General features: G+C 45.5%; 1 protein-coding gene and 1 pseudogene across 4 annotated transcripts in view; one reads left to right on the forward strand and one right to left on the reverse strand.

Annotated features, from left to right (window-relative positions):
• The window catches only part of TTC39B (tetratricopeptide repeat domain 39B), an 81,985-nt gene that overhangs the window by 44,868 nt on the left and 20,539 nt on the right, over positions 1-16,578 (reverse strand). The window contains exon 2 of one of the 3 annotated variants that reach the window (XM_087716091.1): positions 7,917-8,009. The exons of the other annotated variants lie outside the window; for them this stretch is intronic. The gene's annotated coding sequence lies outside the window, so the exon portion shown is untranslated. The remainder of the gene's footprint in view (positions 1-7,916; positions 8,010-16,578) is intronic. 3 annotated transcript variants of the gene reach the window in all.
• Positions 3,584-8,165, forward strand: LOC148045436 (E3 SUMO-protein ligase KIAA1586 pseudogene; annotated as a pseudogene). Its single transcript, XR_015696735.1, has 2 exons — positions 3,584-3,672; positions 5,664-8,165. The product of XR_015696735.1 is annotated as an E3 SUMO-protein ligase KIAA1586 pseudogene (transcript).

The following is a 16,578-nucleotide window of genomic DNA, read 5'->3' on the forward strand; positions in this document are numbered from 1 at the left end:
CAGTAGACTTATATACCGCTTCATAGGCCTTTCAGGCCTCTCTAAGCGGTTTACAGAGAGTCAGCATATTGCCCCCAACAATCTGGGTCCTCATTTTACCCACCTCGGAAGGATGGAAGGCTGAGTCAACCCTGAGCCGGTGAGATTTGAACCGCTGACCTGCTGATCTAGCAGTAGCCTGCAGTGCTGCATTTAACCACTGCGCCACCTTGGCTTAGATCACACAGATTAAGCCTCCTCCGAGTTCCATCCGCCAGTCAGTGTCGACTGGCAACTACGCGGAGGAGAGCCTTTTCAGTAGTAGCTCCGACCCTTTGGAACGATCTCCCCGTGGAGATTCGTACCCTCACCACCGTCCAGACCTTCCGCACAGCCCTTAAGACCTGGCTATCCCGTCAGGCCTGGGGATAAAGATTGTAATCCATCCCCACCCGAATGATGAATGAATGTTGTGTTCTATTTTTACTTATGTATTGTTTTATGTCTTACTGTCTTGTATTCCCCTCCCCATAAATTGTAAGCCGCCCTGAGTCCCCCAGGGAAAAGGGCGGCCTATAAATAATAATAAATAATAATAATCAGCATATAAGAGAATTGGCACTTTGTGTTGTGCTAGGTTAGGAGAATGGAAATCAGGGTTCTGTAGGAGATCAATCAGGGGATTAATATAGAAGTTAAAGAGGGAGGGGGACAGGATGCAACCCTGCCATACCCCTTTTTGTACCCTTACTGAGCCGGTTAAACTCCCTTGGGGATTGCACCTCACTTTCAAGGTGGAATTGGCATACTATTTTTGTATGAGGAAGAGGAGGCGTTTATTGATCGTGGTGCATTTTAATTTCTCCCAGTGGGTGATCCTGGATATTGAATCAAAGGCCTGCTTAAAATCAAGGAAGGCCACAAAAAGAGAGGATTTTTTTTTAATATGTGTATTTTTGTACTAAATGGTGGAGTACCAAGATATGATTCACCGTAGATCTTCCTTCTCTAAAATTGGCTTGTTCGTCCCCCCTGATATTAGCCAATCTTGAAGTTTATAATTTAAGTGTTTGGCATACAGTTTACTAATAACGCTTAGAAGACTAATGGGTCTATAATTGCCTGGGTCATTACCTTTTTTATAAATTGGAATGATAACTGCTACTTCCCAATCTCTAGGCATATGGCCTGTTTTATCTATAAATGTAAAAAGTGATGCTAAAAGTGGAGCCCCAGTTGGGCCACAAGATTTTGATATAACTTGCTGACAGTATTCTTATCTGTGCAAACCAAGCTCATATAAAATGTATTCTAAAGTTTTTTAAATTAGATGTGCCCATTATAAACATTTTACTATTTCAATACTGAGCTTTGCCAAAGATCAGTGGTGGGATTCAAAAATGTTTACTACCAGTTCTGTGAGCATCGCTTGCTGGGTGTGGTATGCTTGGTGGGCATGGCTTGACGGCTGTTGCTTGGTGGGCATGGCAGGGGAAGGATACTAAAAATCTCCATTCCCTCCTCACTCCAAGGGAAGGTTACTGCAAAATCCCCATTTCCTCCAGATCAGTTGGGACTTGGGAGGCAGAGAATAGATGGGGGCCGGATCAGTCACAGAAGGTATTTACTGGTTCTCCGAACTACTCATAATTTCTGTTACTGATTCTGCAGAACTGGTCAGAACCTGCTGAATACCATGTCTGCCCAAGATCAAATATTATGAAGGGTATTGACAACAATGATAAAAGATAAGAGGCAGTTTAAAGATTAAATTCAGTTATTGTGACAAGCAATTTTATAATAGAGAGCATACTCCGTTAGAGGGGAAGAAAAGCCCAACCTAAAAACAACATTTAGGGAGGCAAATAGGTCTTGGATCTACTGGAATACAGTATTGAATTGTAATATTATGTAAAAGTAAAGACGTTGAAGCCGTATATTATTATCTTATTCTATCATATGAAAAATTGTCTGAAATCAATGCTTTTCCTTCTATTGCCTTAACTTTCCTCTCTTTCCTTCTTTACATTCCCATTATTTTTATTTTCCTTTCAACTGTATCAGGGCTGGGTTCCTACCGGTTCGCACCGGATCGCACAATCCGGTTCGTCGGTGAACCCGGAAGTAATGAACTTCTGGGAACGCCGGTACCGGTCCTGGGCCCTGTCGCGCGCTCCCCCGCCTGTCTGGACTAAGCGAAGCCTGCCGCTCACTGTTTGGCTGGAGTCCAGCCAATCAGTGAGTGGGCTGGCTTCATTTAAAAGTGTGGCGCCAACGGCTAACATTCCTCTTTTGAAAAGAATCTTTCTCTCAAAGAGTCTTTTCCAAAGGGTTTGTTTGTTGCCGAGACGCCTCGTTTCGCGCTTCACGCCTTCCCTTCGCCTTCCAGGAGCTTGCTGATTTCCCCACAGGTAAGCAACCAAGCCCTGGCGGCAAGACTCGGGACGCTAGCGGCGGGACTTCGGGTGGGCGGTGGCGACGGCAGCGGTGGTAGGAAGCTGGGGGGGATAGAGGTGGCAGCGGTAGCGGCCTAGGTTTCGCCAGGGAAGGCCTCCAGGCCTTCCCTCGTGAAAGCCGTGGCGTCGCGTAGGCCGCGTGGCTGCCTCCGGGTGGTGGGGGGGCGGCGGCGGCCTCCCTTTAGAAAGCCGCGGCCTCGCGTAGGCCGCATGGCCGCCTCCGAGTGGTGGGGGCAGCGGCGGCCTCGTTTGCGAAAGCCGCGGCCTCGAGTAGGCCACGTGGCCGCTTTCGGGTGGGGGAGCTGCCGGTAGCCGGCTAGCTTTCGTGAGGGAAGTCCTCCAGGCCTTCCCTCGTGAAAGCAGCGGCGTTGCGTAGGCCGCGTGGCTGCCTCCGGGTGGGGGGGTGGCGTCGGCCTCCCTTTCAAAAGCCGTGGCCTCGCGTAGGCCGCGTGGCTGCCTCCGGGTGGCGGCGGCGGCAGCGGCAGCGGCGGCCTCGCTTGCGAAAGCCGCGGCCTCGAGTAGGCCACGTGGCCGCTTTCGGGTGGGGGGGCCGCCGGTAGCTGGCTAGCTTTCGCGAGGGAAGTCCTCCAGGCCTTCCCTCGTGAAAGCCGCGGCGTCGCGTAGGCCGCGTGGCTGCCTCCGGGTTGGGGGGTGGCGGCGGCCTCCCTTTCAAAAGCCGCGGCCTCGCGTAGGCCGCGTGGCCGCCTCCGGGTAGTGCGGGCGGCGGCAGCGGCCTCGCTTGCGAAAGCCGCGGCCTCACGTAGGCCGCTTTCGGGGGGGCCCCGCCGGTAGCCGCCTAGCTTTCGCGAGGGAAGTCCTCCAGGCCTTCCCTCGTGAAAGCCGCGGCCTCGCGTACTACGCGTGGCCGTCTTCTGGTCGTTGGGGGGGGGCGGCCTCACTTTCGAAAGCCGCGGCCTCGCGTAGGCCGCGTGGCCGCCTCCGGGTGGTGCGGGCGGCGGTGGCCTAGCTTTCGCAAGGGAAGTCCTCCAGGCCTTCCCTTGCGAAAGCCGTGGCCTCGCGTACTACGTGTGGCCGTGGCGGCGGCCATCTAGTTTTCGCTAGGGAAGCCCCCCACCCCCCCTCTACCCTCGCCTGGCTTGCTAAGCATGCCAGGCAACCTAAGTGACTTTACCTAGCCTTGTCCCTCCAGTCAGGTTTCTTACCTGTTCCTGCTGCCTGCCATCGCGACGAGGATCCATCCATCGCATCGGAGTGCTGCTGATTCTGCCTGCTGCTGGTAAGTGGCCCGGTTTTATTTAATTATTATTTTAATGTATTTTAAAATATTTTATTTAATGCATAGAATTTTTTATAATAGTTTTACATATAAGTATTGAGTGAAGAATACTTTAAAAAGGTTTACTTTAATTTATTTTGGATATAATATTTTTTTAAATCGTCTTAGACTATTTAAAAAAAGATTCTATCCAAAATAAATTAAAATAAACCTTTTTAAAGTATTCTTCACTCAATACTTTGAAATGTATTGTGCATTGAATTTTTTATAATAGTTTTATTGTAACTTATTGTGTGTGGAATATTAGTAATGGTTTCATTTATGTTATTGTGTGTTGGCATAGTTTGAAATGAAATATGAATTATTACTTGTGCTTTGAAATAATCCTAATGCATGAAACTAATTATGATTGAATAGTTTTACTGAAACCTTGGGATCTAACATCAAAATTTTGATCGCGTGGCCATGAGAATGCTGCAACGGTCGCTAAGTGTGAAAATGGTCGCTAAGTGTGAAAAATGGTCATCAGTCACTGTTTTCAATGCCATTGTAACTTTGGTCACTATACCACCTTTCTGGCCACAGTTCTTAAGTGAATAACTGCAACTGACAAGTTACTAACATAAGTAAGTGAATCTGGTTTCCCCATTTGACTTTGTCAAAAGGTCACAAAAGGCAATTACAGGACCCCAGGACACTGAAACCAGCATAGATACGAATCTGTTGCCAAGCATCAAAATTTTGATCGTGTGGCCATGAGAATGTTGCAACGGTCGCTAGGTGTGAAAAATGGTCATCAGTCACTGTTTTCAATGCCATTGTAATTTTGGTCACTATACCACCTTTCTGGCCACAGTTCTTAAGTGAATAACTGCAGCTGATAAGTTAGTAACATAAGTAAGTGAATCTGGTTTCCCCATTTGACTTTGTCAAAAGGTCACAAAAGGCAATTACATAACCCCAGGACACTGAAACCATCATAAATACGAATCTGTTGCCAAGCATCAAAATTTTGATCGCGTGGCCATGAGAATGCTGCAACGGTCGCTAAGTGTGAAAATGGTCGCTAAGTGTGAAAAATGGTCGCTAAGTGTATGTATCCTAGAAAATCAGATTTAGTGTGTTTCACCCTCATTGTTTAGGTAATTCTGAGGTGGTTGATGGTTCTGTGAATGCCTGTCCTTTAAAATTGCCCGCAATGCCTTGATGGTTTTTATTCCAGTGGCTTTGTCTTTCCTGTCCTTAGGCTTAGGGGGAAAAAACCTGGTTTCATTCGCAGTCTTTTGGGGGGAGGGGTTCTTATTTTTTTGTGTTTTCCATCATAGTTTGTGTGTGTGTGTGTGTGTGTGTGTGTGTGTGTGTGTAATGTCCCGCAGTTATCTACGCATTAATAATTATCTAGTAATATTTCCTTATACATTTTAGGGACCTTTCTTTACATAATTGGTCTTTTCTTTCATACTTTTGGCTTTCTAATTCCTGTTTCCGTTAGTTGGCAATAGCTAAAACCAATCCCACGTGAAAAAGTATTCAAAGCCTTCTTGATTTTAATTGTCAATTTATTTATTCCTGCACATTGTAATATTTATTCATTTACATATCTCTGTTTTTCCACTGTTGTGCAAACACATCCCACGTAATCTACCTTTACGATTGCTCTTCTAACCACTAACTTCTGAATAGCTTCTTGGACCAACCTAAGTACTAATTCATAATTTCATATGCATTCATATATTCCTGTCTTTTGGAACTGAGAACTAAATTTCAGAAAAAGGAAATCTGTATTGCTCTGGGAATATGACATTCATTCTTGAACTATCTTCTTGGATGAAAGACTATATCTTTCCTGTTTGTTTATATCTTTCCTGTTTCTCATCCTTCCTGAAAAGACTGTACATTGTTGGTTGAAAGCAGAGGTCCCTTCTTGTTACCTACAGAGTCCTCAACTTACAACCACAATTGAGTCCAATATTGTTTTATTTCTTTGGCAGCAGTTAGATCTACTTAGCACAATGAAGAAGAGGCAACAGAGTTTGACCGCTTTCTTCTGCAAAAAGCCAAGAGTTGATGAATCAGCTGATCCAAAGCAGTCACCAGCACCGCCAGCCGCACCAGCACCACCAGCTGCACCAGCACCGCCAGCACCACCAGATGCACCAGCACCGCCAGCCGCACCAGCACCGCCAGCACCACCAGCTGCACCAGCACCGCCAGCCGCACCAGCACCACCAGCACCACCAGCTGCACCAGCACCACCAGCCGCACCAGCACCGCCAGCACCACCAGCTGCACCAGCACCACCAGCACCGCCAGCCGCACCAGCACCGCCAGCACAACCACTACCCCCAGTTGAGGTCGGAGAAAGCAGCCAGTCCATCGACTCCACTGCAGTTTCACAACTTCCTGACTGCTGGAATTTGCAGCAATACACACACTTCAAGGAGAGGTTTGATGGACTGGAAGTATCCAACAAGAAGCTGGGTTGTGCATACTGTGCAAAACCCATGTTCGCGTTGGAGAAAGGTATTCATGTTTCCAAAGAGTGGAAACATTTCCAGGTGTCAACATCAGGGAAAAGCAAGGATGTACAACAAGCATCGCTGAGAAAAAAATTAAGGGAACATTTTCAGTCAAAGGCACACCTTATTTGCGTGGAGACCAGTAAGCAACAGGATCAGGAAGCTTTCACCAAATCCCTGGATAAGTCAACTGAGAAACATTTATCCAGTACCTGCACAATATTTTCCACCGTTTACGATCTGGCGCAGAGATGTCAGCCATTCTCGGACATCGAAGCGCAAGTTTGCTGAATACGCTTGGAGTGGATGTTGGAGTTGGCTTGCATTCACGAAGAACTGCAGTAAAAATTGTTGAGTTCATTGCGAAACAGATCAAGACCACCGTGTTTTCAACGATTATTGCAAATAATCGAAAGGTGTGCCTAATAATTGATGAAGCCTCAACACTTTCAATGACAGCAGTGCTGATAGTTTTTGTTAGAGTTGAGGATCCAGAATGCCCAGCAACCATCTTTGTTGACCTTCTGGAATTAGAGAGACAAGATGCGGAGACCATATATTCCGCAGCAATGGAAAGCTTGCACAAAGTTGGATTCACCACCGAATATCTACGGAAGAACTTAATCGCTTTCTGCTCCGATGGCGCCAACGTTATGCTTGGAAGAAAATCTGGAGTCAGCGCCAGAATAACTCAAGAATTCCCAAGGATCATCATCTGGCACTGCTTGAACCACCGCCTGCAACTTGTGCTGGATGATGCAATAAGAGAAGTGAAGCAGGTCAACCACTTCAAGATCTTCCTGGATAAAGTGCACACCATCTTCCACAAATCCTGCAAGAGCCAGAGGGACCTATTCCAAATTTCTGCACAATTGGGCATCGAAATAGTGAAGATTGGCAGAGTTTTGGGACCAAGATGGGCTGCCTGTAGTTTAAGGGCAACCATGGCTGTGTGGCGTGCTTATCCAGCGCTATATCACTTTTTTCAAGGCAACGAAAGGTTCCCAGGCATGGCTTCCCGCTTTCAAAATTTAAATTTTTTGCAGGATTTGGCCCTGATGATTGACATCCTACTTCAGATTGCTGCCCTGTCAGATTCCCTACAGGAGAGAGTGACAAACATCATCGTGGCCAAAAAGCTAGTGTTGCGAACAATCGGTGGTGTTGAAGTGCTACTACAGAGAAAGGGCGAATATGAGAATGAACTTGAGAAATTGTTAGAAACACAAGCCTACCAAAACATGAATTTAGCTCCAAATCAACGGTTTGTTGCCCTTCCCCGTGAAAAACTTTTGGAAAGCATCATCACCAACTTAAAGAAAAGGCTGATGGATTGCGACTATCTAAGAACAGGTAGCCTATTGCCAGCAGCACAAAAGTTACACTTTATCACCTATTTGGAGCCAGATAGCTGGGACATGAAAGATGTAGTCGTTCCATGGGCTGATGGAGAGGAAGCATTGGTTGAATTTTGCCGCGTTTTTAATTATGAAATTGATTTGAACGACTACAGGGATTTTTTGGAAAATGTGCTGAAAAAGCCAAAGAATTACAAAATTCCTGACACTGTCAGAAGAGCTAGAGACATTGTCAGGACAATTGCTGTGAGTTCAGCAGAGGCGGAAAGGGGGGTCTCAAAAATGAACCTCATATGTTCACAGCAAAGAACAAGCCTAACCATTCCAAACATCAGTAACCAGATGGTGATAAGTGTTGTTGGCATACCTGTTGAGAGATGGGACCCAATTCCTACAGTGAAAGTTTGGCTCAGAGCGCACCACCACACGGCTGATGATCCACGTGTAAAGAAGAAGAAAGCTGCAAGAGAGGAATCGGGAAGCCTAAGAACAGTATGGAGATATCAACAATCAGAAAAGCAATAAGACAAGTAAGTACTTGAGTGTATCTCTTTCATTGTGTTATTCTTATGTAAGGTGTAAGTGCCAGCAATTAAGGCGTTTCTTTCCGTGTCTCTCCTTTGTGCATGTTTTTGGAGCCAAGCAAAGCCAATCAACCTCAACCTAACTGTAATACGGTGGTGTGCAGAAGACCGGCAAGCCAGCGATGCTTCCCCTGTAAGTACCTGTCTTTATTGCTGGGTGTGGTGTGCTCTGTCTTGTCTTCCTCCTTGAGATAGTGAAGTGCCAGCAATCAAAGCGTTTCTTTCCGTGTCTCTCCTTTGTGCAGGTTTTTGGAGCCAAGCAAAGCCAATCAACCTCAACCTAACTGTAATACGGTGGTGTGCAGAAGACCGGCAAGCCAGCGATGCTTCCCCTGTAAGTACCTGTCTTTATTGCTGGGTGTGGTGTGCTCTGTCTTGTCTTCCTCCTTGAGATAGTGAAGTGCCAGCAATCAAAGCGTTTCTTTCCGTGTCTCTCCTTTGTGCAGGTTTTTGGAGCCAAGCAAAGCCAATCAACCTCAACCTAACTGTAATACGGTGGTGTGCAGAAGACCGGCAAGCCAGCGATGCTTCCCCTGTAAGTACCTGTCTTTATTGCTGGGTGTGGTGTGCTCTGTCTTGTCTTCCTCCTTGAGATAGTGAAGTGCCAGCAATTAAGGTGTTTCTTTCTGTATCTCTCCTTTGTGCAGATTTTTGGAGCCAAGCAAAGCCAATCAACCTCAACCTAAATGTAATACGGTGGTGTGCAGAAGACCGGCAAGCCAGCGATGCTTCCCCTGTAAGTACCTGTCTTTATTGCTGGGTGTGGTGTGCTCTGTCTTGTCTTCCTCCTTGAGATAGTGAAGTGCCAGCAATCAAGGCGTTTCTTTCTGTGTCTGTCCTTTGTGCAGGTTTTTGGAGCAAGATGGTGAGGTGGTGGTGCAGAAGACGCAAAAAAGGAGAGTAATTTTCCTTTTCTATTATTTTGTGTGCTGGTTTCATCCCAATGCAGTGCATGCAATTAAAGTCTTGCTTTCTGTGTCTGTCCTTTGTGCAGGTTTTTGGAGCAAGATGGTGAGGTGGTGGTGCAGAAGATGCAAAAAAGGAGAGTAATTTTCCTTTTCTATTATTTTGTGTGCTGGTTTCATCCCAATGCAGTGCATGCAATTAAAGTCTTGCTTTCTGTGTCTTCTCTTTGTGCAGCCCATTCATTGGAGTCCGTGATTCTGAAGACTGGCAAGAACAGGCATCTTCCATCTGTAAGTAGCTCTTTTATTGTTTTTGTACTTATTTTAATCATATTGTAGTTGGGGGAAAGAATTCAGTGACATCGTCTTGGACACTCGCATCAGGTCACATGGGCAGCAAGCCACTCCCATCCGGTCACATGGGTGGCAAGCCACTCCCATCCGGTCACATGGGCGGCAAGCCACTCCCATCCGGTCACATGGGCGGCAAGCCACTCCCATCTGGTCACATGGGCAGCAAGCCACTCCCATCCAGTCACATGGGCGGCAAGCCACTCCCATCCGGTCACATGGGTGGCAAGCCACTCCCATCCGGTCACATGGGTGGCAAGCCACTCCCATCCGGTCACATGGGCGGCAAGCCACTCCCATACGGTCACATGGGCGGCAAGCCACTCCCACAAAGGAGGCCACGCCCACAGAGGTGGTTCGAACAATTTTTGAAACCCACCCCTGAACTGTATGGTCTAATAAACTAATTAAAAATTGACTAAAAAGTGTAATGGTACATGGGAATGATCTTGGAGACCAGGAGTGGGGGGATATGCAGCTTAGAGAATAGTCAGATAAGGAGCATAACCTGCAGCTGTATAATGAGCAGATCAAGAGGCTCAGGAGGGACCCTCCCTAGGTTATCAGGCTGTAAAGGTGACAGCGGGAGAACTGTATTTTCAGACTTGCAAGATTCATGTAGTTTTTCAATAAAGCAGAATTAGCTCATCAAGCCATGTTTCCTATCTGGTCTTCCTAGTAAAGCTGACAGAAGTGTATTGCAAAGCAAGGCTTGTGGGATTATTTTTCTTTGAAAAGAGAAGTTCCAGCTTTACACACACACACACACACACACACACACACACACACACACACACACCCCACATGTTAATACTACATGATGCTCCAGTTGGGGCTTAAGTTTTCTTGTCCATCCTGAAGCATTTCACCATCCTTCGTACTCAAAAGTCAGAAAAACAATCTAGAACAGTCCACCTCATGGAATGTCTGATGATTCATTTTTTCACCTCAGTGCAAACCAGACTGTTGAACTAATTTCTAATAATACATTAACAGTAATGTGCAGTAATGTGCAGAATGGAATGGGGAAAATGTGTCAGTTTGAATTCTAAATTTCCTGAAAAACTCTGGAACATTCTGTTCCTCCCTCAAATTATGTTATTCCAGGGGAAGTCCATGATGTTCTGGAGTTGGTTCATCACAGCCTTGTGGGAGAACAGAACATCCTGAAATTCACTGAAAAGTTTCATTCTTGACTGAACTAATTTTCCACAGCTCTGATATATAAGTTGTTTTGCTTTAATTACAAGGATATTTCACTGTGTTGGTTCAAAAAATCACTTGTGACTTATTTAGATTTGTAGGAAAACCTGAAAAAATCAGCATATTCAATGAATGCCAGGGAGGTGCTGCATTTGTGCAAATTCTAAAGTCTCTCTTAAATATTTTTAAAGCTTACTTAAAAATGAAAGAACTAATGCAAGAGACCATTCTGACAGGAACCACTGGATGTATGTATAGGTTATGTGACCCTCCCACGCACCTACATATACAGTGTTAGAAGTTTAAAATGACCCTATCTCTGTGGTTCCTATATATTATGTCAGGCTGATATAGTTTACATATTTGTATTTGAAACATGGAAAATATTTGTACCAACACAAGACCTTTTAAATATATCTATATGTTACATTTCAACAACAAGTTCAATATGGCTTGCGTCAAAATATTGGAAATTTCATCTTTGAATTCAGCTTGTTTAATTTGGCAAATGTCATCCATCATAGCAAGTAGCAGTTCTTGAAATGTATTGGGACAATAGCAATATAACAACTTGTTTATATAGTCTTTTCACTACTGTCCCATTTTGGCAGTAGTGGGAACACCATCCAGTTCAGAAGCTGTATTGCAATTGTTTGGATTATCTCTAATTCAACACGACTATTTACTGAGGTAGGAAGTGCTGATCAGTGATATGGTTACCTCTCCTTGCCAAACAAAGCCTGAAAAGTTGCAGTAATCCCCTAGTCAACTGTTAGAGCTCCTTCTACAATTTGCTTAGCAACAGTAATATAACTTTATTGATTAGTTGACCACATCAAAACAATGGGCATTAGCCAGAAAAGAATACAATAAAATGAGAAGGTAATATACAATAAAATAGGATAAAGGTAAGATAAAATAAACATAAAAGAGTGATATAAAATAATGCAAGATAAAGTAGAATTTAGAGACATAAAATTAGTATTAAAGTACAAAACATTATGTCTTAAGTACAAAAATGGAAATCTTCACTCTTATTTCAGTGACTGAATAGTGGATTTAATTTCTGTCACTGACACTCCGAAGAGAGAGGTTATCAGAGGTCAGAAATTCAATAATCATTTTTGCTGGGTGATACAACTTGGAGTTGGCAAATAAATTAATGTAAACATATAAACATCCTCCAAAACTGAAGCTGAGATGGAGATATCAAGGAGAAGCTTATGCTCCTTCAGCATACTAGATCAGATGTTCCAAAATATGACTGGGGATGTTTTACATTTATCTCTAGGACTGTCTTTTCTAATTGCATCCTGATGTTGGGAGAAAAATATCAAGAGAAATATCGGGATAAATATAAATTTAGCAGTATAACTTCAGATGATTTATATTTGAATTGAATAGCAAGAAAATAGAAGGGGGTCTTCTCTGAGAATCAATTCCTGCCCTTGATAACCCAACTGTGCCTTAGCAAGTACACACAATCCTCCTGATTTTTATCTTGACTTTACATACATAGACCAGAATCAAAAAACTGGTATGTGTCTTTATCCCTAGTAGTCAACTATGTCTTTTAGAGAGGTATGTCAAACTAGAAGAACAGAATTACATTCGACCTTCAATGCCTTGGGTAGTTGATAAAACAAAATCAATTAATGGTTAGGCTGTTTTGCGTTCTGACACCAAAGCCTGACAGGGCTCTGAAAGAGTTAATCTGGTTTCCTTCCAGAAGATCAAGTATGCACTGTCTTGGTGTAGACAGCAGATTACCTGGGCAGTCCTCTCACTGGCAGGATTGGAAAGATCTCTTTGAGGTTATCTGACAACTGGGTTGTCACATTTGTGTTTTAAATTGACAGTATTCACTGGGCCAGGATGGATTAGGGCAGTGTTTTTCAACCACTGTGCCGTGGCACACTAGTGTGCCGTGACATAGTGTAAGGTGTGCCGTGGGAAAATTACTTTATATATAGTCAATATAGGCACAGAGTTAAATTTTTTTAACATTTTCTAATGGTGGTGTGCCTCGTGATTTTTTTCATGAAAAAAGTGTGCCTTTGCACAAAAAAGGTTGAAAAACACTGGATTAGGGGATCCTCTGAATAAAACACATATTTTGGAAAATTAAAAAAATGTGCAGAAAGGGCCTCATTTTATCCAGCATTCTAGAGACTGTGGATTGCCTGAATAAAATTCACTCAGTCTCTGCTGGATGGGAGCCATTCAGTCTTTTGTAAATCAATCAGCTGTTTTTTGCAAGGTAGCATCTGGCTTAAGGATAATTACTTTTTTATCCCTATCGTTCTCTATTTGCTTTGCTATTTGATATTACCCTCCTTATTCCTTGATTTAAAGGTAATGTTGTCCATGATTTCTCTGCTAACTGCTTTTATGGCACACTTTGTACAGGAAATGTGTGTTTTAATAGTTTGTCATTTGATTGGTTTTCAGTAAGCTTCATAAAGATTTCTTAATGAGTCCAGTTTGTTTTTGTCTAGGGATAGCAACACAAAAATAGAAAAGAAATAGTTTGGATTGTATAGTTATGATCATACAGCTTTGGCCATGTGAGATGTCCATTTTAATTGCTTTTGATTCTTTATAATGCCTTGTATATCATGATTTTCTTGTGCTATGTTATTTTCACATATCCTCATTAAGTCCAAGCCAAGTGGTAATAGCAAGTTTCTGGTCTATTTATAATATCAAAACAACGTACTAATGGGATCAAGTAAGACAATATGAATATACACAAATATAAATTAATATTTCTTCTATTCTTACACCATGTACTGTGTATGTACTGTGATTAGGTTTAAGCCCCCTTTAGCCCCACGCCCCACATTTTTGGCCCCTCTGGCTAATTTATAAAAACACTTATAATCAAGAAATGCTATCACATTATTTTCCATCAACCAAGTTTCTTGAAGAAAAATTACCTCATAATCTGGTTTACAGCTCATGAAAACCCCAAATCCACAATCTCAGAAAATTAGAATATTACATGCAATCAATAAAACAAGGATTGTACGTAGAACAATATCGGACCTCTGAAAAGTATAAGCATGCATATGTACTCAGTACTTGGTTTGGGCCCCTTTTGCAGCAATTACTGCCTCAGTGCAGCGTAGCATGGAAGCTGAAGTGTTATGGAAGACCAGGATGCTTCAAAAGCGGCCTTCAGCTCTTCTGCATTGTTTGGTCTCATGTCTCTCATCTTTCTCTTGGCAATGCCCCATAGATTCTCTATGGAGCTCAGGTCATGCGAGTTTGCTGGTCAATCAACCACGGTCATTGAACCAGGTTTTGGTGCTTTTGGCAGTGTTGGCAAGTGCCAAGTCCTGTTGGAAAATGAAGTCAGCATCCCCATAAAGCTTGCCTGTGGAAGGAAGTATGAAGTGCTCCAAAATCTCCTGGTAGACGGCTGTGTTGACCCTGGACATAATGAAGCACAGTGGACCAACACCAGCTGATGACATGGTTCCCCAAATCAACACAGACTGTGGAAACTTCACACTGGACTTCAAGCATCTTGCAGTGTGTGCCTCTCCATTCTTCCTCCATACTCTGGGGCCTTGGTTTCCAAATGAGATGCAAAAGTTAGATTAGATTAGATTAGATTGCTTTTATTTATAGGCCGCCCTTTTCCCTGAGGGGACTCAGGGCGGCTTACAACCTATAGGGAGGGGATACACGTAATGACATATACAGACAGTACATAATTAAAAAAATAGAAGCAACATTCATTCATCATTCGGGTGGGGACAGATCCTAATCTTTAACCCCAGGCCTGGCGGGATAGCCAGATCTTAAGGGCTATGCGGAAGGTCTGGAGGGTGGTGAGGGTACGAATCTCCATGGGAAGGTCGTTCCAAAGGGTCGGAGCTACTACTGAAAAGGCTCTCCTCCGCGTAGTTGCCAGTCGGCACTGGCTGGCAGATGGAACTCGGAGGAGGCCTAATCTGTGTGATCTAATCGGTCGTGAGGAAGTAATTGGCAGGAGACGGTCTCTCAAGTACCCAGATCCACTACCATGAAGGGCTTTATGGGTGGTAAGTAGCACCTTGAAGCGCACCCGGAGATCAACAGGTAGCCAGCGCAGCTCGCGGAGGATAGGTGTTATGTGGGTGAACCGAGGAGCACCCACAATCACTCGCGCGGCCGCATTCTGGACTAGCTGAAGTCGCCGGATGCTCTTCAAGGGCAGCCCCATGTAGAGCACGTTGCAGTATTCCAGCCTAGAGGTCACAAGGGCCCGAGTGACTGTTGTGAGAGCCTCTCGGTTAAGGTAGGGTCGCAACTGGCGCACCAGGCGAACCTGGACAAATGCCCCCCTGGTCACAGCCGACAGATGGTGATCGAAGGTCAGCTGTGGATCCAGGAGGACTCCCAAGTTGCGAACCCTGTCTGAGGGGTATAATATTTGGCCCCCCCAGCCTGAGTGATGGAACACTAGCCAAATTATTGGGAAACACAACAGCCACTCGGTCTGAGTACAAGCTTGTTAGTCCTCATCCAATCCCTAACAGCTTCAAGACCCCGGTTCATCACGTCCACCGCTTCATTGAGTTGGCACGGGGCGGACAAATACAACTGCGTATCGTCCGCGTATTGGTGGTATCTTATCCCGTGCCTCTGAATGATCTCGCCCAGCGGTTTCATGTAGATGTTAAATAGTAGGGGGGACAAGACCGACCCCTGCGGCACCCCATATGTTAGGGGCCTAGGGGTCGATCTCTGCCCCCCAATCAACACCGACTGCGACCTGTCTGAGAGGTAGGAGGAGAACCACTGCAAAACAGTGCCTCCCACCCCCACCTCCCGCAGTCGTCGCAGAAGGATACCATGGTCGATGGTATCGAAAGCCGCCGAGAGGTCAAGGAGAACCAAGATGGAGGCATGGCCTCCATCCCTGGCTCTCCAGAGATCATCGGTCAATGCGACCAAAGCGGTTTCTGTGCTGTAACCAGGCCTGAAGCCAGACTGGAATGGGTCAAGGTAACTTGCTTCCTCCAAGGACCGCTGAAGCTGGTAGGCCACCACCTTCTCAACAACCTTCCCAACAAAGGGGAGGTTGGAGACTGGACGATAATTGTTAAGAACGGCTGGATCCAGAGATGGTTTCTTCAGGAGGGGTCTCACCACCGCCGCTTTAAGTGCGGAGGGGAAGAGCCCCTCCCGAAGGGAGGCGGTGATAACCGCCTGGATCCAGCCCCGTGTCACCTCTCCGCTGTTGGCAACCAGCCAGGAGGGACACGGGTCCAGTACACAGGTGGAGCCACTCACAGCTCTCATGGCCTTGTCCACGTCCCCGGGGGCAACATCCTGAAACTCAACCCAGCGATGGTCTGTCGAATTATCCTCTTGTGCCTCGGCTGGATCTGCAGGGGTGGAGTCCAAATTCGACCGAAACCGAGCAACTTTGTCCGCTAAGAACTGGACATAATCTTTAGCCCTACCCTGCAAGGGGTCCCCCGTATCCCTCCTATTTAGGAGGGAACAGGTTATCCTAAACAGGGCGGCTGGAGGAGACTCAGCGGACGCAACCAAGGTGGCAATATACGATCTTTTTGTTGTCCTAAAGCCCTGATGTATTCCTTGGTGCAAGTTGTTAAGAGTGCTCGGTTCGATTCGGATTTATCGGACCTCCATAGGTGCTCTAGGCGTCTCCTCCGGCGTTTCATCTCCCGGAGTTCCTCGGTATACCAAGGAGGCCTCCAGGATCCACCACCTCGGAGCGGCCGTAGTGGCGCAATCCGGTCAAGGGACTCCGATGCTACCGAGTGCCAGGCAGCAACCAGAGTCTCCACCGGACTGTGGGCGAGAGTATCGGGAATAACCCCAAGCTCCGTCTGGAACCTCAAGGGGTCCATAAGTTGCCTGGGGCGGAACCACCTGGTCGGTTCCTCCTCCCTACAGTGGGGGTTTGGTCTCCGGAAGTCAAGCCTCAGTAGGCAGTGGTCTGACCGCGACAGGGGTATGATCT

This window comes from Thamnophis sirtalis, unplaced genomic scaffold (assembly GCF_051295495.1).
Source record: "Thamnophis sirtalis isolate CommonGarterSnake01/CBP01778 unplaced genomic scaffold, rThaSir2_p1.2 scaffold_5, whole genome shotgun sequence".
Taxonomy (NCBI): domain Eukaryota; kingdom Metazoa; phylum Chordata; class Lepidosauria; order Squamata; family Natricidae; genus Thamnophis; species Thamnophis sirtalis.